A 21,422-nucleotide genomic window follows, 5' to 3' on the forward strand; every position below is an offset into this window, starting at 1 on the left:
CACGCTATTCTGAACATAGAGGAGGAAAGAATATGAGAACAAGTATTTCTGAGGGCTGCGGTTGTATACAAGTTTCTTGGAAGCTAGGGCCCTCTTGATTTATATTCCATGGGGCCATCTGAGGAAGTTGTTTAGCTTCTGAGGTGATAGATGAGGGCTGGGTCACTTCTGTTTGCGGAGCGTGGGTTGAAGGGTAAGTCAGGACAACATTTCTTCTCTGGTCCTCATCAGGGACTCCACAGGCTGACTTCTGTGGCTATGTTTATATCATTATTTTTAAGGCACCAGCACAGCAGCTCTAAGCTCTCTCTTCCTTTAGCCATCCTCCATATGGAAAGAAGCCAAATGGGAGAATTTCCCCAACCATTTCCCCTCAGTGCAGCTGGTACCAACTTGAAACCTAAGACATATAACACTGCAGCCCAACTGAAGCCTGGCTAAGCCGTTTTTCTTTAGACACAGCAGGAAGCCATTCCGTGCACTAGCATCAAGAACCATCTCAGGCCCAGGGGGGCTCTGCTTCCTTGGTTTGACCCCAAGGGCTCAGCTGGCTGGTGAAGCCCGTCAACAGTGATTTTGTAGACGGGGACCGTCAGCAGCAGCTTACTGGGAGAGAGGGAAGAGGATGCCCAGGATTTGCGTATTTAATTTAGGGCCTCTTCGTGAAAAATAGTCTCTTTGGAAAGGAGAGATGATAGAAGAGTTCCTGTAGTGTGAAGAGATTTGTTGCTCTGAGAGGAGAGTGTGGATCCAATGCCTTGTCCCACCCCAACTAGGATTCCTCCAGCAGCCTTCAGAGCCATTCATTCTCCTTTGTCCTGGCTGATGGAACTCTATTACGGACAGACAATGTTGGTAGTGAGCCCCTGGCTCTCTTGGCTGCCCCCACAGGTCACAGGACCCTCCAGTCTGATGCTTCAGCATGGTGACGAGAGTCTGGTTCCGTCCTGCCAGGCTACCTCTGTCACGTAGACTGCACACGTCAGCTTTGCTTCCCTCTCTGTTTCTGAATTACTCTCGCTGGCAACTGGTACCAGCTCTCCCCTCCCAGTGTCTTGATATCCTCTGGTTAATAAGCAGCTCACATAAAGACACCAAGAACTGTTGCAAGATGGGGAGAAAGGCTGAGGCTCACTGAATACAGGCCAGCAAGCCCTGGACTTGGCCCAGTAGCTCGGTACTCGGCCAGTAACTCGTAACAGTAACTCGGTAGCTGTTTCCATTCTCTGCCTTTTAGTAGCCTTCCTCAGGGGTTATAGAAAGAAGAGAAGCATGAATGCTTCACCTAAAGCTGTAGTGGACCATAAGGCAACAAGGTATCTGTTAATCAATGAGAGACGCTGAAGCCTGAGGTCCCTTCCTGGAGGTATTAGTCCTCTCTAGAAGAGACCAAATTTCTGCCCTTTATTCTTTCAAACCTATTTCTAGAAGAGTCTTAGGCCCCTGTTAATTAAAGCACTGGTCTCCCCCATTTCCTTCTCTCCTGTCTGCCCAGATGGCACGCTTCTCGCCAACAATCCCCATCCTCTGTCTCCTATACTGTGTTTTATCCTCCAGGGTTTAGAGATGTCCTTGAGATGTCTCTGTGGAAGGAACCAGTGGGGAGTGTGTGCCAGACCCCACCCCCCTTGTTGTCACTTTGGTCTGAATACAGCCCCACAAGGGGAGCTAGAGCCCTCTCCCTGGGCCTGCCCGTTGTCAAGGTCCTGGTCACCTTTAAAGCCTTCTGCAGGGATCCCCATTGCCAGCGGAGCCTTTCTGTAGCACGGCACCATGACATTTTAGACTTGGAAATCCCTAGACAAATATGTCTCACTTAATCCTCACCCCTAGGCTGGCCCCCAGCAGAGACTCTCGCTTGGCCAAACTTATCAAGTACCACTAGTTCTTGCAACAAACGTTCCCTTTGTTCCAGGCATTGTGTTCGGGGCCAGGAATACAGGATAAACAAGGTAAGGTCCCTGTCCTTGAGGAGCAACCAGACTGTCAGAAGAGACACACATAAATCAGGGGCTCCTCTCGTTCGGAATGCCTCATACCCAACGTTTCTTTACTTTCCAAGACTCTCCAAGGCCCTACTCTCTGGCCTTTTACCAACTCTGTAACTTTAGCTTAATTGCTTATTCTAAGCCTCAGGTTGCACATCTGTAAAATGGGGTTATTAATAGTATCTGCCTTGTAGAGACACTGTGAGGATTAAGTAAAACCACTTAATTTGTAAGGCACATAGGGCTGAGTAAATGCTGGCTGTTATTATTTTCCTCCTGAGGATAACGTTGGCCAGGGAAAGTGGTGGAAGCAGGCAGAGCCGGATTTGAACCCCAGTTTTACCACCCACTGACAACTGTGTGCTGACAGGCAAAATCACTGTTCTCTCAGAGCATCAGCTTGGTGGGTGGTAATAACTTACTTAATTAGAGTAAATTAGTTGATATATGTCAAAGTACCTAACATATAGCAAGAGTTCAACATGTTGGCCTCTTTAAACTTTTTAAAGATCTGAAGACCCTCAAGCTCCAGGAAGCCAGAGGAGACTCAGGAAGATACCAGCGCCTCCTTTAGGAAATAGCCCCCATTCTCCTGGCTTGACCCTCCCTGATTTGGTTCTCATTCTCCCAGAGGGGCGTGCTCCGTGATCAACTGTGTTCCCTCCCTCTGTCCTCTGTGCTTCTGCAATAAGTACCTGGAGGCCCTTGTCCTGTCCACACTCAGGCATCACTCGGCCCAAGATATCCATTCAGCTCCTCTAATCTTTCCCCACAACTCAGCCTCCCTCTCTCCTCACCCCCCACTTCATCCCTTGTTCCCCTAGCTCCTTAATCAAATTAAGGGAAAGAAGAGGATTTAGATAGAGTTACTAAATATATTTCTGTTCAGGGGAGGGAGAGAAAGAGAAGAGCTTGGAGGAGGAGGCAGAGTGTGAAATTCCTTAATGGAATGTGCTCTGAGAGCCTCCTTTCTCTAGAATAAGCCCCAGAATCACCTATCTGGATAGAGTTTTCTCTTTGGCAAAGTGCTTTCACAAACATTATCTCATTATGATACAGGCCTGGGTGGCAGAGTGCCCACTCCCCGGAAAGGTCTGCCGAGGCCATCGTGCCTCACGAGCTGGTCTGACCCTGGTCTATATATTTCACAGGACACCCTGGCCCCACAGGGGTGACTCGGCTTTCTGTAGAGCGTGACACCAACAGAGGGGCCACTCACAGCTGGAGGTCACAGTTTTCCCTTCTGTATTCTTCCCACACCAGATTTGGAATCTTGAAAATTTTTACTTTTTAAGAACTATAAAGTGCTTATCGTAGAAAGCTTTGAAAATACACCTTGTATAAAGGAGAAAACAGAAATCACCCATAATCCACAACTTAACTACTGTTAATATTTTGAGGTAGCTCCTTTAAGTGTTTTTGAAATGCATGCATATATATGTGTACGTGTGTGTGCATTTGCAAAAGTAGGATTATATGCACACATGTTGTCTGTATTCTGCTTTTATATTTAATGTTATTTTTGTGTTCCATTTTATCAAAAATTCTTCTGAAATGTTATTTTAAAATAACGTGAATTAGGATTTTTTTCTTATTAAAAAATTATATGTGTCCATCATGAAATAATCATTGCTCATGTTGACTGAGTCTTATAATAAGCCGGGAACCCTGCTACGCACTTTCCATACAGTATCATATTTAATTCTCACAGCAACTCTCCCAGGTAGATACTGATAAACTCATTTTACAGTAAAGAGAATGAGGCCTCAGACAGGTGAAGGAACTTATCCTAGCCAGCAAAGACTTAAAATGCCACAGGATTTCACACACATTTTTGGATCAAGTTGCCTATACCAATGACCATTTTTAATTACTACATAATATTCTCCAACATGGGTTTATCATGATTAACCGTTCTCTTTTGCTAGACATTTAAATTGTTTCCTTTTTCTTTTTTGCTATTACAATAAAGCAGTGATCGTCTCTGCATAAAATCATCCTTATTCACTTCTCTTGTTATTTCTTTAGAACCATTTCCTAGAAGTGGAATTACTGAGTCATCATGTCTCAAGTCTTGTTACTTATTACCAAGTGACGCTTCAGAAAGCCAGTATGTGCTCCCACCAGCACGTGTAAGAGAAGGCCCTTTTAAAAACAATTCAGTTTGGTAGGTGGAAATTGTATCTCTTAATTTGATTTACATTTCCTTGATTAGTAGGGAGGTTGAACTTCTCTTTCATGCTTTTATTAGTTGTAAATCTGTGAGTAATTAGGACTTGTGTCCCCATTTTGCCCCCTCTCTCCCTCCTCCCACTCTCAGCCACACTGTGTAGCTCCCTCAGAATTGCCCCACCTCAGAGGCAAGGTCAGAGTTCAGGATTGCCCTTCAGACAAACTGAAGTTCAATCTGCAATCTCAGACCATTCTGGAGGCGGTATAGTTTTATTCAGGATGTAACTGAGCTAGAGCCAGGAGCCCCATGCACTCTGCTTTCTCTTTCCCAGAAACTTCAATTCCTTTTGTTCTCAGGGGAGGTGAGAAAAGGATGGGAGCCAGAAGCAACTGGCTTTCTCGTGAACCCCATGGCTGAGGCTGCCTAAGTGCCCCCTACTGAGCTTTTTGATAGGGACCTCCATCTTTGAAGAACCCCTGCAGTCCTTTGAGCTAGACAGGAATGCACTGTCCTCTCCAACAGATTGCATAGTCCCCTTCTGCCTGAGCATGAGGAGGACAGAAGTGCAGCCAGGCACTGAGGAGAGGCAGGCAGTAGCTGGTGAGTCACGTGCAGCTTCGAAGTCCAGAAGGAGTTTGCACAAGAGCTCCTTGCTTCAGGCTCTAGCGTGTTCCCTTTGGGTGGGGCTCCTGCACTGCAGTCACCCTGTCCTGCCCGCTGCTCCAGGACCCCCTAGTGCTGCCTCTCAGGCTTCACATGGAGTTGTTCTCTCGCTGTGATTGGAGAACTTGGGAATCTCCCCTCTATGGACTCTCTCCTCTGCCAGCCTCCAGTTTTTAGCCCCCATTTCCTTCCTTGTCACCTCCACTTAGGAACTTTGGCTCAGGTTGTTGGACATGCAATTCTGTCAGGTTTTCCCTGCATTGAGCCAGAGGGGACTTCAAATCCCTGCAGGTAGAGGAATTGGAAAAAGTGAAACTCTGGCCTGAAGACTGAGCAGCAAGACCTTTCCTCAGCCTCTTTACATAACTCCTATGTGTTTCTACATCAAAATCAGGTCTTTGGCTCTATTCCCTATTTGAATCATGTTTCAAAGGGCCCCCTTCTGTTATTCTAGCATACCTGAGCCCCAGAAGATGGGTGGGGATGCTCCACACCCTTAAAAAGGTTGGCACCTGTGAAGGGACAGGAATTATGAAATGCATCAGAAAGCTAAAGAGGGCCCTCTGCTTATGCTGGTAGAGCTTCAGTAATGTCTGAGTATATTCTTTGGGTAGAGCAGCAGTTAGGATTAGGGAAACAAAGATGTAGAAGTCATGGTTCTGGGGGGCAGGCCCCGTGGCCAAGCGGTTAAGTTCACATGCTGTGCTTTGGTGGCCCAGGGTTTCACGGGTTCGGATCCTGGGGGCGGACATGGCACTGCTCATCAAGCCATGCTGAGGCAGCATCCCACATGCCACAACTAGAAGGACCCACAACTAAAAATACACAACTATGTACCAGGGGGCTTTGGGAGAAAAAGGAAAAATAAAGTCTTTCAAAAAAAAAAAAAGAAGTCATGGTTCTGACCCTTCTAGGGTTATAGCAGGATAAAGTCGGTCTGCGGGCCAAATGAGTGGTCACCCGCAATGCTGTATGAATTCAGAAGAGGGAGCACTGACAGATCTGAGGCAGCCAGGAAGGCTTCACAGAGGCAGCTCTTCAAACTGGTCCTTGAAGGCAAGATGTGAGACTTGAAAAGTGGCCTTGTGGAAGAGGACATTCCAGCAGCGTGTAAGGAACAAGCTGCAACACAGAGGTGGAAATGCAGTTGGCACATTTGAGGACTATGAGATCATTCTAGCTCCTCCAGAACACACATGCAGGGTACTGTGTCAGCCAGGGTTCTACTAGAGAAACAGAACCAGTAGGGGACATATAGTAAGAGATTTATTGCAAGGACTTGGCTTATGTAATTCTGGGGGCTGGCCAGGAAAATCTGAAATCCATAGGGAGGGCATCAGGAAGGGCAGGTTGGAAGGAAACTCTTCAGCAGAAACTGAAGCCGCTCACCACAGGCAGAATTGCTTTTTCCTCAAGGAAGTCTCAGTGCTCTTAAGGTCTTTCAACTGATTGGATCAGATTATCCAAAATAAATTCACTTTCTTAAAGTCAACTGATTTTTTTTCAGCTTTATTGAGGTATAATTGACAAAATTGTTAGATATTTAAAGTATACATCATGATGATTTGATTTACATATACATTGTGAAAAGATTCCTCCCGTCTAGTTAATTAACGCATCCATCGCCTCACATATCTAGCTATCTGAACATTTAAGTTCTACTCTCTTAGCAGACTTCACTCATACAGTGCAGTGTTATCAACTATCATCACTGTGTCTTACATTAGGTGCTCAGACCTTATTCATCACATAGCTGAAAGTTTGTACCCTTTTACCAACCTCTCCCTGTTTCTCCCACCTCCAGCCTCTGGGAACCACTTTTCTACTCTCTGCTTCTATGATTTTAACTTTGATTTTTTTTTTTTAGATATAAGTGATACCATGCAGTATTTGTCTTTCTCTATCTAGCTTATTTCACTTAGCATAATGCCCTTGAGGTTCATCCATGTTGTTGCAAATGGCAGGATATCCTTCTTTCTCATAGCTGAATAATATTCCGTTGTGTGTATATATATATACACCAAATTCATCCATTGACAGACAGGTTGTTTCCATATCTTGGCTATTATAAATAATGCTGCAATGACCATGGAAGGGCAGATATCTCTTCGATATCCTGTTTTCATTTCCTTTGGATGTATACCCAAAAGTGGGATTGCTGGATCACATAGTTGTTCTACTTTTAATTTTTTGAGCAACCTCCATACTGTTTTCCATAGTGGCTGCACCAAGTTACATTCTCACCAACAGTGCCTAAGGGTTCCCTTTGCTCCACATCCTCGCCAACACTTATCTCTTGTCCTTTTTATGACAGCCATTCTAACGGTGTGAGGTGATATCTCATTGTGGTTTTAATCTGCATTTCCCTTATGATTAATGATGTTGAACACGTTTTCATGTATCTTTTGGCCATTTGTATGTCTTCTTTGGAAAAATGTCTCTTCAGTTCCTCTGCCCATTTTTTAATCAGATCCTTTTGTTGTTGTTGAGTTGTGTGAGTTCTTTACATATTTTGGGTATTAATCCCTTATCAGATATATGATTTGCAAATATTTTCTCCCATCCCCTAAATTGCCTTTTCATTTTGTTGATTATTTCCTTTGCTGTGCAAAAGCTTTTTAGTTTGATATAGTTCCACTTGTTTATTTTTACTTTTGTTGCCTTTGCTTTTGGTGTCAAATCCAAAAAATCATTACCAAGACTGATGTTGAGGAGCTTACCCCCTATGTTTTCTTCTAGATGTTTTACAGTTTCAGATCTTAAATTTAAATATTTAATCCATTTTGAGCTGACATTTGTGTATACTGTAAGATGGGGGTCCAGTTTCATTCTTCTGCATGTGGCTGTTCAGTTTTCCCAATACTATTTATCGAAGAGACTATCCTTTCCACATTGTATAGTCTTAGCTCTTTTGTCATAAATTAATTGACCATAAATGCATGGGTTTATTTCTGGCCTCTCTATTCTATTTCATTGATCTATGCGTCTTTTTATTCCAATAGCATACTTGTTTGATTACTGTAGCTTTGTAATATAATTTGAAATCAGGAAGTGTGGTGCCTCCAGTAGAGTCAATTGATTATGAATATAAATCACATCTACGAAATATCTTCACAGCAACAACTAGATTAGTGTTTGATTGAATAACTGGGAACTGTAGTCTAGCCAAGTTGACGCTTAAAACTGACCATCACGGGTACCAATCAGAAATGAGAATGGAAAAAGAGAATGGGGTTAACATGGTTTTTAAAAGCATGAGACTTACCTCCCCCTGGAGTCAGATTCCCATTATCTTTCCCTATTCCCAAATTCTCCAACAGGATGTCTCTTTAGTGGAACCTTAGGATCCAGAGAGGGAAATTAGATTCATCATGAACCCCCTTTAGAGATGAAACCTCATTTTTCCAGGGCTAAATCAAATAGGTCAATTAATTGATACAGGTTCCAGCCTACCCATGTTTCCAGAAGACATAGCGTCAATAAGTACTCGGCCCAAGAATTCATGAGCTGAGAAGGAAGACCATTTTGAACCTTTTCTCTCTTCTCTCTTTTCAACTTTCTCCATCACTGAAACTAGAAAGTACAGTTCCAGAGGGCAAGAATAATGTTTGAAGGTTTTTGTGTCTCCTTCCATACCTGCCACCCTTCCCCACAAGTCTAATGTGGACCTCTGAACACCAACAGGTCAAATCTACAGCTGAAGCCAAATGAATTAGGCGCAAGTGGGAAGCTGCCAGTGCTAGACTGACCCTGGTTAGAAGATGATTCAGGACTCAGAGCTCAGGACTAGCAGTGAGCCAGACTGTCCACTGGTGGGGTGGTTGTACAGAAGAAGAAATAGCCTGTAATTTTCTTGTCTGATATAGAGCTTAAGGGAATGATCTGAGCAAGGACTCCATCCTTCTGTGACTTGGGAATTGAATCATTCATGACTCTGAGCCTTTCCCTTTAAGAGCTCAGTGCTATCAAACCCTTAGAGCCACAGGTGACCCTGAGGAGCAAGAGAACTGGGAGGAAGGTTCTACTAAATGTTTAGATTCTATGTACCTGGGCTTCTGAGAGCCCGTTTCATCCACTTCAATGGCCTCAAGAGCACAAAAACAACAGAATGAGGCCGACAGACTCCTTCTGACAGTTACATCTTCCGTCCTAGAAGAAAGAGGAGGAAAATAAGAGACAAATGTCAATGCTTCCCAGATTTAGAAAGAAAATAGCCCATAGATGGTTTGGTCGCTGGGACCTCAGGTCCTGTGCCTGAGCCCTGCTCCATCTGGAATCACTCTCGGAGGCCTAACCAAGGGAGCTGAACAGAGTGGAGCTGCCGGAGCTGCCGGAGCTGCCAGAGCCCCGAGCAGCTAGTGTAACCAGAGTTGAATTAGCAGAATAGAGAGCACGGGTAAAAGCTGAGCTCAACAAACTAGGGGGCAAAGCAGGACAATATAGCAAGGATCAGAAGAAGGTAGGGCACTACTGTTGGTGGGAATGGAAAATGGAGCAGCCTCCATGGGAAACAGTATGGAGATTCCTCAAAAAAGTTAAAAATAGAGTTACCATGTGATCCAGCAATCCCACTTCTGGGTAGAGACCCAAAAGAATTGAAAACAGGATCTTGAGGAGATATTTGCACACCCGTGTTCATCGCAGCATTATTCACAATAGCCAAGAAGTGGAAGCCACCCAAGTACCCATCAACAAATGAATGGACAAAGAAAATGTGGTATATACGTACAATGGAATATTTTTCAGCCTTAAAAAAATAAGGAAATGCTGTCATGCTACAATGTGGATGAACCTTGAGGACATTATGCTAAGTGAAATAAGCCAATCGTAAAAAGACAAATACTGCATGATTCCACTTATATGAGGTATCCAAAGTAGTCAGATGCTTAGCAACAGAAACTAGAATGGTAGTTGCCAGGGACTGGGGGGAGGAGGGGAAAGGGAAGTTGTTGTTCAGTGGGTATAGAGTTTCAGTTTTTCAGGATGAAAAAGTTCTAGAGATATGTTGCACAAAAATGTGCATATAGATAATACTATACTGTACACTTAAAGATGTTAAGATGGTAAATTTTGTGTTATTCACCATAATAATTTAAAAAAAGGAAGCTGGGCACTATAAAATCCAATTGTGTGTATGCCAAAGGTTAGCTCAGTAACAAATCTTGGGGTGGAAGCCTGTCCGCTGTGTGGGTATACTCCACCTCAGCAGCCCGCCTGTCCACCCTGGAACACATTATCTGAAGACCCAAGCATCATCTTTGTAAGCATTGACCGTTTTCCATGACGCCTCAAACGGATTTTCTTCTTTCAGAATTCTTGCAAATCAGTTATATACTTCACCTCTCTAATAATAGCAACAATAATAACTAGCATTTACTGAAAACTTAAAGGAATGACAGCATATGTGATGAGTAAGGTGAAAATTAACTATAGTCAAAACAACCTCTGAAAGTTCCTTAAATTGCCAACAAAGTACAATATATATGATTTAGGGTGAACAACCCTCCCATACAGTAATTCTCAGGCAAACTGAAGAGTCTGAATTATTGAGGTGAGTTCCTATGCAGATGTCTGGGTTATGCATCATTTGTCCTTAAAATTACTCTGAAATATTCCTAATGGAGAACTGGGGCGAGGGGAGTGACAAATTCATGCTGACCTGCAGGTTTTACTCAATTCTCTTTTAATATTAAGGCTGTATCAAAAGTCTGACAATTGAGAAATTGCCATCAGCCAGTACCCTCACAGTGCCAGACCCCACGGCAATGCTGGCTTCAGCTTTCTTCAAGGTAGGAGCAGCCTTCACAGTCTGAGAGAGGGGGTGGGACCTGACTGTCACGCGAACATAAATTCTCTACAGTGCAAACTAGTCTATTTACAGGCACCTGCAGTGTAAGATTTGACAGCCTTAAATGAAGTCTCATCAATTTTGGAAGAGAGAGAAAGTGAAATCCTCATCTTTGATTTTATCTGGGAAACCTAATGTTATAAACTACTTATAATATGGACTACAAGGAAAGGCAACAATGAGAATTTCAGCTTTTCCTGTGTTGTTTTGTTTATTTAAAAAATATATGTAACTATATAACAACAAAAATGAAGGAGTGGATCTACATATATCTATGTGGATAAACCTACAAAAGAAAAAACCATAATGATGAGTAAAAAAAATGCAAGATATGCACAGAATTGGTGAGATTTATGTACAATTTGAAAAATGCAAAACAGCACAGTTTGAAAAATAGTTGGTGGTTCTATATATCTGTAGTAAAAATATAAAAATATGCATGAGAATGACAAACTCCAAGTTCAGGATAGAGGTTACCACTGGTAAGGCGAGGAGGACAATGAATTCAAGGAGCACACAAGGAACTCCCACTGTACCAATCACAGATTTCTTAAACTGGATGGTGGGTATACAGGTGTTTATTGTTATTATTATTTTTTATATGTCTGCCATGTTTCTTACTGAAAAAAGGAAAAATATGAAGCCTCTATATCCTCAATAATGTTAATGAATGTGTTTGCTCTTATGAGATTGAACCAAATGAATTATTTTCAGAGGGCTGGATCTTAAGATGAGCCTAAGTTAAGGTCTGTCTCTCTACGAGCTCTGAGAGGCACTGTGCGATGCGCTTCACATGCCTTCTCTCATTTCACCTTTGCAAAAGCTGCATGAGCTAGATTCTGCTATCCACATTTGAGCAATGAGGAACTAGGGACTCGGGTTAAGTACTTTCCCTAAGATCACACATTCACACGTGCAGGTGGCTGCAGTTCTCTGAATTTGTTTCCCTACAATTCCCAAAAGGTGATATTCAGAAGACCTATGATAACATCAAATCATGTAAGTGGAAGAACAGAACAAATCATGTTAAAACATACCTAACGTCTGACATGTAGCGAGTACCCTCTGAGAGTATCATTAGCCTGAAGTCTGGATCTAATGCACTAAGCCCTTTCAATTCTCTCCCCATCTCATCATCTTTTTAATTGACATTTATGCCTGCGGTTAGATCTCTTTCAATTCCAGTGCCTAAGGCCCCTCATTCTGAGGGACTGGGAGAGCTGGACCTATCTTTTCTTAGATTTCCACTGACTTCTCAAGTTATTATTCCTGGTTACAATGGGCAGCTCCATGTGCACATCTTGCTTTATTTCCCTTGTTTGTGAGCATACTGCTTCAATTGGGCAATCATAATGCCTTTCTCCCATTATCGTTGGTGGGAAAGTGAGTAATCAAGCTCTCGATTTTAAACTTCGGTAAGATAAGGTCAGCAAGATGTGTGGTGTGGAGATGGCACCCCGCAAGGGAAAATGACTCTCGGTGGCTCATATTGTTTTGGGGCTTGTTTGCGTTGCTGTGCAGTTGTAATGGAAAACGAATAAAAATAAAAATGCCGGGGCCCGTTTTGGCTAGCGCTTGGGAAGTTAATCCCACTGTCCTGGCAGAATTCCAGCTCAGGTCACTGCATTCTGCTGGCAGAAACTTCGTGCGTTTTTAGTGGACGTAACTCTCTGCTTCGCCTCTCTCTCAGCTCCCTGTGCAGTGAATTACACAGCTGTCCCTTCCCCACCCTGGGGAGACTGCAGTTCTGCTGGACTCAGAATGATCCCCTCCCCTTACCACAGTGGGAGTAGGGACTAATCTGGGACCAGGAAATTAACCTGGTCAGAGGACCAGCTGCAGAGATACTTGCTACATTCAAGATCTTATGTGCATGTGTCTTTCTCTGAGCGCTGTAACACAGTCATGCAATCGCAGATCCTTGCATTAAAAGATTTTTGCAGGAATCATCTAGTTTCTTTCCAAAACTCTGTGCATGTATTTCCTCCATTTGTTTTGTAACATTTTGTTATGCAAATTTAAAATGTTTCTTTATCTGAAGTACTTAGAAATTTATCTCCCTTCCACACATTTATGCTTTTGTTGCTTCTTTTAATTGTTTTACAGATTTTTTTTCCCCTAAAATTTAACTCTTTCCCATAAGAAATTGATGCATTTCATGGTGTGAGGAATGGGTCCTCTCTAACTCTTTTCCATACAAATAATCTTCTATTCCCAACACTGTTTATTGAATAGTGATTTCTAATTGTATGACTTCAGCAAATGACAACATCTCTGAGAATCAGCTTTCAGTATCTAGGAAAATAGGAACGATAATGATACCTACCAGACAGGCTTGTCCTAAGCATGGAGTGAGACAACCTGTGAAAATTCCTAACATATCGCAGGCATGGCAAGTACATGTTTAATAAATGATGGCTTCATTTTTGTCTCCTTTCCTTCCTTTTTATCTGCATCTGACTTTTTTTTTTCTGGAACCCTTTTATGTACCACTGAAATCAAGCCTAGCTGGAAGGATGCAAAGGTTGTCTGTCTCAAGTTTTATATTAGGAAGCTACTAAGTAGGAAGGTTGGGGGAAGGGAGTGGGGGTGAAGGCACTTTTCTTGAAAAGAAAACGACACATGCGCTTTCTTTGCTTGTGAATGATCCTGCTGTTTCTGTAGCACCCTCTTCTCCCAGGTCAGAGAAGACCCTTGGAGGCTGTTCTGAGGCCTCAAAATGCTCCCCTCCCCAAGTTGCCATGTCAGATCTTTGAGGGAAATCTCAATTTGAGGACAAGGCTCTATATGTGGGTTGTTTTATTTTGGGGTGGGGTGGGGGTAGGAGTTGGCCATGGGTTTGCTGCATTCCAGGAAGAGGGAGGACTCCGATCTCCTCCGATGAGTCATGGAAGAGAAACGTCTAATGTTTGCAAACATCTCCAGCCAAGCTTCTGCTTTCTTGTACGCCACCCATCCCCCATCTATTGGACCCACCTGAGAAGATTCAAATGTTGAGCTTGAAAGCTAAAGCAGAGGCTAGGGGTTCTACCACCATTTGAGATGGAAAGCAGCTAAGAGAAGGGGAGGCAGTTGTCTTGTACCTCTGGACTCCAGCATATAAGACACAGGACAGGACCTTACAATGGGTGTATCTGTTTCCAAATCAGGACATGATCTGGGTGGTGCAGGAGGACTGAGTGAATGAACAGGGCTGTCCCGAGGGCCGCGCGTGAGAGCATTTCCAATCAACCCCACATCTGCAGAGGGGTGGGAGATGGAGAGAAGCCCTGGCTGAGAGAAAGGAGCAAAAGGAATTGCAGAAAAGAAGGCAAGGGCTTAGGAAGAGAGGGGAAGTCTTGCAACTGAGAGATGCCAGAGCTGCTGCTTTCAGGGGAAGATGAAGGCTGGAGAGGGACGGGAGCAGACGAGGGTGTGCTGGGAGAGGACCGTTGCCTCAGCCTCAGCAGACTGCTGGAGCCAGATGGGGCTCATGATGCATCCTCTCAGATGGAATGGAGCAGGCTTGTCAGACATGCTTCCCTCAGGATACACAGTGTCCCCCTGCCTCCCCCTCCAAAATCAGGAGAGAATCACAAGGTGACCTGGGAGGGCAGCCAACCTCCTGGGATCTTTTGTGAACTATCAGGTAACTACAGCAGGATCACAATAGGAGACCTAAACATGCCCCTGCCACCACCGCCCCCTTTTTTTCTATTGTGGGACATCAAGGGATTGAGCTGGTCAGCTTGGGAACAAAGATCCTATTCTAGGAATTTGTCCACTGCAACTCTATCCACTGCATTCACAGTCCTTGGATTTCTGCCCGACGGAAACTCTACCTGCTCACTGTGCTACCACTACTGCTAGAGCAACGCCCTGGCACCCGGTGGGGAAGGGAGAATCTGAGTAAGTCATCATTGAAAATTTAAATTGCATTTAATCACTGTGCATTTTTCTACAGGCTCAGGAGGCTGTATCATCTCTGCATTTTAAGCATTTTGCTGTTTAAGGTCTGAGCACCTTGGGGGTGAGGAAGGAGGGCAGTGGAGGAGAACTTTTGAAATCTTTCCACAAAAATCAAAGAACAAACTGACTGGAGGGAAAAATAGCTGCTATATTTAAACTACATTATCCCATCAGGGAGCTATGGTTTTGAAAACCATTCCACAGTACTTTGTTTGGCACTGCTCTATGGGTTTCTTTAATTTTTTTTTTAAAGGCAACTTTTTTTCCCAGAGCAGTAGTTGCAAAGGAAGTGAAGGGCCTCATTAGTTAATTTAGTAGATATGTACTGAATACATGTCCCACACTGTGCTAGGCACTGGGGACAGAAAGCAAATAAGGGAACAGAGTCCTCAAAGCAAATAATTATCATGCATTCCTTCATTACTGTGTGTCTTCTGCGTGCACAGGATCCCTGTTCGTCTGGAGTTTATAATCTGATGGAAGAAGACGAACAATAGACAAATGATGAGCACCATGAAAGAGGACTCTCCATATGTGTGTTTGCCTCTTTGCTTGTCCTTCTGCCCCAAATGCTGTTCTTCTCAGGTCTGAATATACAAATGGTGTATATTATTCTTGGCTCACTTCTCAGAGGAAGGTGTTCATCCTACTGCCCCGCCCCCCACCTGTCACTCTCGCATGAGTCCAAGTGGCGAGGCCAGGTAGACAGTTGGGTATAGGAGTCTGGACATACAAGTGTGTATGTTATCAATATTTAGGTGGGGTTTAAAGCACTGGGCCTAAGGAAAGATTGCAGATAGGGAAGAATGTCAAGTCCTAAGTCCTGAGACACTCCACAGTTCAAGTTGAGTAGAAGATGGGGAGGCATGTGAGAAAAAGGCTGGAAAGGAGGCAGACCTGAGTTACTAGACTATAGTTGAGTGATGTACAAAGTGCAGTGTGGGACACAGAAGAAGTAGCAACTAATTCTGGGTGGTGAGGATGGAAGTGATAGAAAGGGGCATTATAGGGGAGACTTCCAAGCTGGGATGGGATTTGAGCCTTTTGAAGGATGATTAGGGGTTCACCATGCAGATCCAAGTAGCAGGAACAGCCTGAGCAATGGGATGGAGGGACGGCTAATGGTTTATTCTGGCGGAAGCTTAGAATGGGAGGGGAGGTCGTGCTGGATATATGTCAGATGGGACTGAAAACTGCAACGGAACAATCCATGGCCTCTCCAAACAAGGTTTCCAGTGTCCTGTGCTGGTTACTTCTGCTTCCTCCATACCAGTTAGAGCTTTGACTTTCCTCAGTGAAGTGGACACCTTTTGTTTTGCCAACCCAACGTTCATTCCCCTCCTTCTGGTAACGGCACTACTATCCTTTGGGACATCGTTTTCCAGGGTGTGGGTCCTGAAATAACAGCATCAACATTACTTGGGGACTTGTTAGAAATGCAAAGTCTGGGCCTACCAGGTGGCGCAGTGGTTAAGTTTGCACATTCCTCTTCAGTGGCCCAGGGTTCGCCAGTTCTGATCCTGGGTGCAGACCTACGCACAGCTTGTCAAGCCATGCTGTGGCAGGCATCCCACATATAAAGTAGAGGAGGATCGGCAGCAGATGTTAGCTCAGGGCTAATCTTCCTTAAAAAAAAAAGAAAGAAATGCAAATTCTTAGGCTATATCTCAGACCTACTGAATGAGAATTCTGGAGGCAGCGCCCAGCAGTCTGTATTTTCACGAGCCCTCCAGGTGATGTTGATGCACGCCAAAGTTTGAAAACCACTGCCTCAGGGAACCACTTCTTCCCCACTCTCAGTCCATGTAATTCAGGTGGGGCTGACCACAGTCTTTGCGTCCAGGGTGGGCACGTGACCCAGAGAAAATATTAGGCCTTTCTCTCCATTGAAATTGTTAAACTTGGTGCATTGTAAACTGGAGATGCTGGTGGCCATGTCTGCTCCCACCTGGAGAGAGCCCACATGAGACTAAAAAGCAAAGGAAAGTAGCAGAGCCAAGAAACAGAGATTCTCAGTGACTTTGTTTGAGCACCTAGATTAAGCTGTTCTGAATTTGGAGTCTACTCCCAATAAGTCCCTTTTTTATAAGCAGAAGCTAGTCAGTGGCTTTTTGACACTGAGCCATCAAAAGAGTGCTTATTAGTGGAGGCAGGGAGGCGAATTCTGGAAAAGACATTTTGTGAAGTTTGGTTAATTCTCAGATGTTAAAGTTATGCAGTAGTCCCCCCTTATTTGTAGTTTCAGCTACCCACGGTCCACCACAGTCCAAAAATATTAAATGGAAAAATTCCAGAAATAAACAATTCACAAGTTTTAAATTGTGCATGTTTTTTGTTTGTTTTGGGGTTTTTTTTAGATTTTATTTTTTAATTTTTCCCTTTTCTCCCCAAAGCCCTCCAGTACATAGTTGTGTATATTTAGTTGTGGGTCCTTCCAGTTGTGACATGTGGGATGCCACCCCAGCATGCCCTGATGAGCGGATTCGAATGGGTAAAACCCCGGGCCGCTAAAGCAGAGCGCGCAAAGCCAACTACTCGGCCACGGGGCCGGCCCCAAATTGTGCACTGTTTTGAGTAGCATGATGAGATCTCTGCCAACCCCTCTTCTTCCCACCTGGAGCATATCGTCAGAGGGTCAATAGGAGCCTAACGCTATGTTGCAACGCCTACAAAACTCACCTCACTTCATCTCATCATGTAGGCATTGAATCAGCTCACATCATCACAAGAAGAAGGGTGAGTACAGTACAATAAGATTTTGAGAGACATTCACATAACTTTTATTACAGTATATTATACTTGTTCTATTTTATTATTAATTATTGTGACTCTCTTACTGTGCCTGATTTTTAAATTAAACTTTATCATGTGTATATATATATATATATATAGGAAAAAACATAGTATATATAGGGTTTGGTACTATCCATGGTTTCAGGCATCCACTGGGGGTCTTGGAATGTATTCCCCATGGATAAGGGGGGACTACTGTAGTTTGTGGACTTGTAGAAAAAGTGGTGGTCACTCAGCACTGGCATGTGTTCAGTAACACAAGCCATGCCAAACTGGACACATTTCCATGAAAAGATCACTAGAATGTGGACTTGGAGATTGTTGTAGACATTGTACCTAGATCTTAGCAACATGTTTGACAGTCTTCTCGTTAAGTGCTCATGGACAAGTAGAGAAATGTGGCCTAGATCATAATGCAGTGGACTGACATCCCATAATCACCTTAAATGATTCAACTTATATTAAATAATTATTTATATTAAATAAATTATTATTATATCTATTAAATAAATAAAAACAAAGAATTGAAATAGTGCAGACAATTCTACCCATCATTTCAGAGTCAGTAAGAGATGGCAGATGTGACTAGGTTGGATGGACTTAGTGCCCACCTGCCTCTCAATATAAAATCTTACTGTGCTAGTTCTGAGTCTAGTATGTAAATATGTATTTTTCACCTAACGTGATTCTTAAGTCAAGCTGACTACATCAGGTGCTCGACTAAAAGAATGATCTGTTCCAATGCTGTATAATCAAGTATTATGGGAGATAAGGAGGCAGGAGAGTGCATTATAAGACTTTCACTTTCCTGACTTTGGAACCTGTAGTCAAGTTGATTTATAGCAGTTGAACAACTAAATCCAGTTGATTGGTTATTTTCTAATCTGGAATGAATGTCTAGAAGTTCTGTTGTATAAAGACATAGAAGTCATAAGTCATGCTTATCAAATATGTGTGTAACCCAAGCGGAGGCATATAGCTAAAACATCACTTAAAGATGAAGACTCCAAAAGACCATAACAGACTGCAAAGATGGGCCAAAATGAACATAAGAACATCCCATCATAGTCAGAGTTCAGTGATTGGGTTAAAAAGAATCAACAGTGCAAGTACACGATGGGAAGATTTAACATGGCTATGGTTTATACATACAGGCCTCAGACTTGAGTTGATTGTTAACACCAATCAGCCATGCGTGGGGGAAAGCATCCACAACCAAGGTGGGCAGTGATAACTCCACTGTGAGACTGTGCCAAGACTTTTGTGTTCACTATTGGGTGTCTCCAGGACTGGACAATGAGGATGCCAAGGGGTTGCAGACTCCTGCTGTAGGAGGAACATCCAGGGACTAAACGGTTCTTTTCCATTGAGAAAATAGACTTTTATAAGATATCCTGAAATACTCAAAGCGATCTCACACAGAGGAGGGATAAAACTTATTCAAAGTTGTTCCAGAGGGTAAAACAAGAATCAATGTATAGGAGAAGTTAGTTAGTGGAAGGTGGATTCAGTCCAGAATGAGACTACTTTAATGATTAGAGCTGTCCAAATATGGAACAGACTGCCTCTTGCAATCTCCATGGCTTTACAGAAGGGCTGTAGAGGGCTGGGAAGTTGGCCGGGGCCTCTTTCAAAAGTCACTCTTTTCTATTGGGACTTTTCTGTCTGCCTAGCTTCTTAAACTAGCCTGCTTATTACCAGCTAATGTCCTCCTTTATTAATTCCTTTGTGGTTCTTTGATCAAATCATCCATCTTTCTGAATCACAGTTTCTCTTCTTTTTCCTCTCCCTGTCCTCAACTGATTGAGTGTAGCTGCAATCCTTGGTGAAAAATAGGGTATTTCTAAAAGCCATTCTTACTTTGTTTAACCTTGTTAATAGGAAGCATGTATACTTCATAAAATAAATTGAGCATAAGTTTCTTTTTACATAAGAGTGACTAGATCTTTCTGCTTTTGGGAGGTTGTGTTTATGCTAAATTTTGGCAACCTTTAAACAATAGTTTTCAGAGACACCAACAGGTTGAGGAACCAAGGGCATAATTGGTATGTGATGTAGAAGGGGCCAACTCCAGGCTAAAAATCACACTGTCTCAGGTTAAGGAGTATTCCAACCTCCAATAAATGGGAGACTTGCAAAGAACAGTCTAGGAGAGTGATGACACTGTGGCAACAGTACCAATGAACTTACACAGTACTCGTCTCTGAGAAATCTATAATACTGCCTAGCTTTGTATTTGTTTATTTGTTTTAAATCTGACTCACCTTCACAGCCATTCTCATGAAGCAACAGTTCAGAGGCCCTCCTGTTTATTTCACAAATTGGAAATCAGTGAACTTGAGTTCAGCAAAAATTTGCTGAGGCTTTCCCATGGCGAGGCCCTTTCCAAGTCCCTGATAGATGAGGGATCCTGGGACTCTTTCATTCACTCAAACAGTAGGCATTCAATAAATGACAAGTGTATAACAGGGACTGTTCTGCATCCTGAGGATGGACAAGCTAGACAAGCTCCTGTTCTCACGGAGCTTATAGCATAGTAACGGGAGACAAGGAGTAAACAGCTAAACAAAAATACAGTATCAGAGATAAGTGCTGTAAAGAAAATAAAACATTATAGCGAGGGTGACTTGGGAGGGTAGCCACTTTAAGTAGTCAACCAAGACATCTCCGAGGAGGTGACACGTAAGCTGAGATCTAAATGATAAAATGGAATTAGGCACTCGAAGATGTGGGGAAGGACACTCAGTACAAAAGCTGAGGTAGGGAAGTCCTCAAGAAGCTCATAATCACACCAGAGGTGCTTAAAACCCCCAGCAGAGAGCGCACCATGGAACAGAGACCCAAAGCCAAACGCCCAAGATAATTTCCATGCTGAGAAAGGTAACAATCCTTCTGCCCATAGTGCTTCTATCATTGCTGAAAGAGACGAGGTGAGGCAGAAGACTTGGTAGGAAATGGTGCAGACCTGTCTCAGAGAGAAAAGAACCACCAGCCTTCCATTACCACATCCCCACCGTGCAGCCACGTGTCCCTCCTGGAAGAGGCTCTAATCTTGTGACCTAACCAGTTTCCACCTTGTTTCTCTTCGTGCATTGCCATACACTAGAATTCGTTTCGTGTAGGGTTTTGTTGGTCCTTTTCCAAGTATCAATCAAACCTGCAAGCCTGCCTCCGCTCCTTGGAAATAATTAAAGAAATGACGTGCCTGATTTTTTCAGCTGGGTAATACACTGTGATTTGCATCTGTTGAAGAAATGCATCTCAAGTCCTGAAGCTGAACCATCTGGGACAACTGAGGCGATTTTTGCTCTGTTTTGGCTCATGTGGATGGTACACTGTTGCCAAATACAAAAGTGGACTAAATGGTCATTCTGCGACATACTCCCTTAAGAATGCTGCTCTTTGTGATGCGAATACGTTCACCTTTTGTTCATGAATTCAACGCAAAGTTCCCTTCCCCGGTTAAGTAGTCTAATTTCTTTATATTGGCAAAATTCCCTTTACCTTGCTGTTACCTAGGTTTTGTACAGACCTCACGAGCAAATTCTGTGTGGCTCAAGAATAGGTTTTTGATTAAAGTCTTTTTCTATTGAGAAAAGTGGGAATCTAGAAAATAGCCTTGATCTTAACGTCCAAGCGAAGCACCTTCTAGCACAATTCTCGCTGCTACTTAGCAGTTACAGTAGCATAACCTGTGACTTCTATGGAGACATGCATTAAAGGCTGTGTGGGCTCTTAAAAATAACCCCCCCTTCCTCCCCCGCAGTGGGATTTCCTCAGGCAGGGAACAGAACCCGCTGGGGAAGGGCTGATATTTGCATTCGGTGGCGCGCTCGGCTCGGGGTGTGGGATGCGGTGTTCTCGAGGCAACAGATGAGGGATTTTGGCCGTGTGGGAAGTGAACTGCGGAATTCCTCCCCTTGGCTCCCGAGGGGAGCTCTGAAGGAGACAGATTAGGATGCAGAGAGCGGCCTGGAGGCGGAAGGCGAGGGGGCGAGCCAAGGACACG

This window comes from Equus quagga, chromosome 15 (assembly GCF_021613505.1).
Source record: "Equus quagga isolate Etosha38 chromosome 15, UCLA_HA_Equagga_1.0, whole genome shotgun sequence".
Lineage (NCBI taxonomy): Eukaryota > Metazoa > Chordata > Mammalia > Perissodactyla > Equidae > Equus > Equus quagga.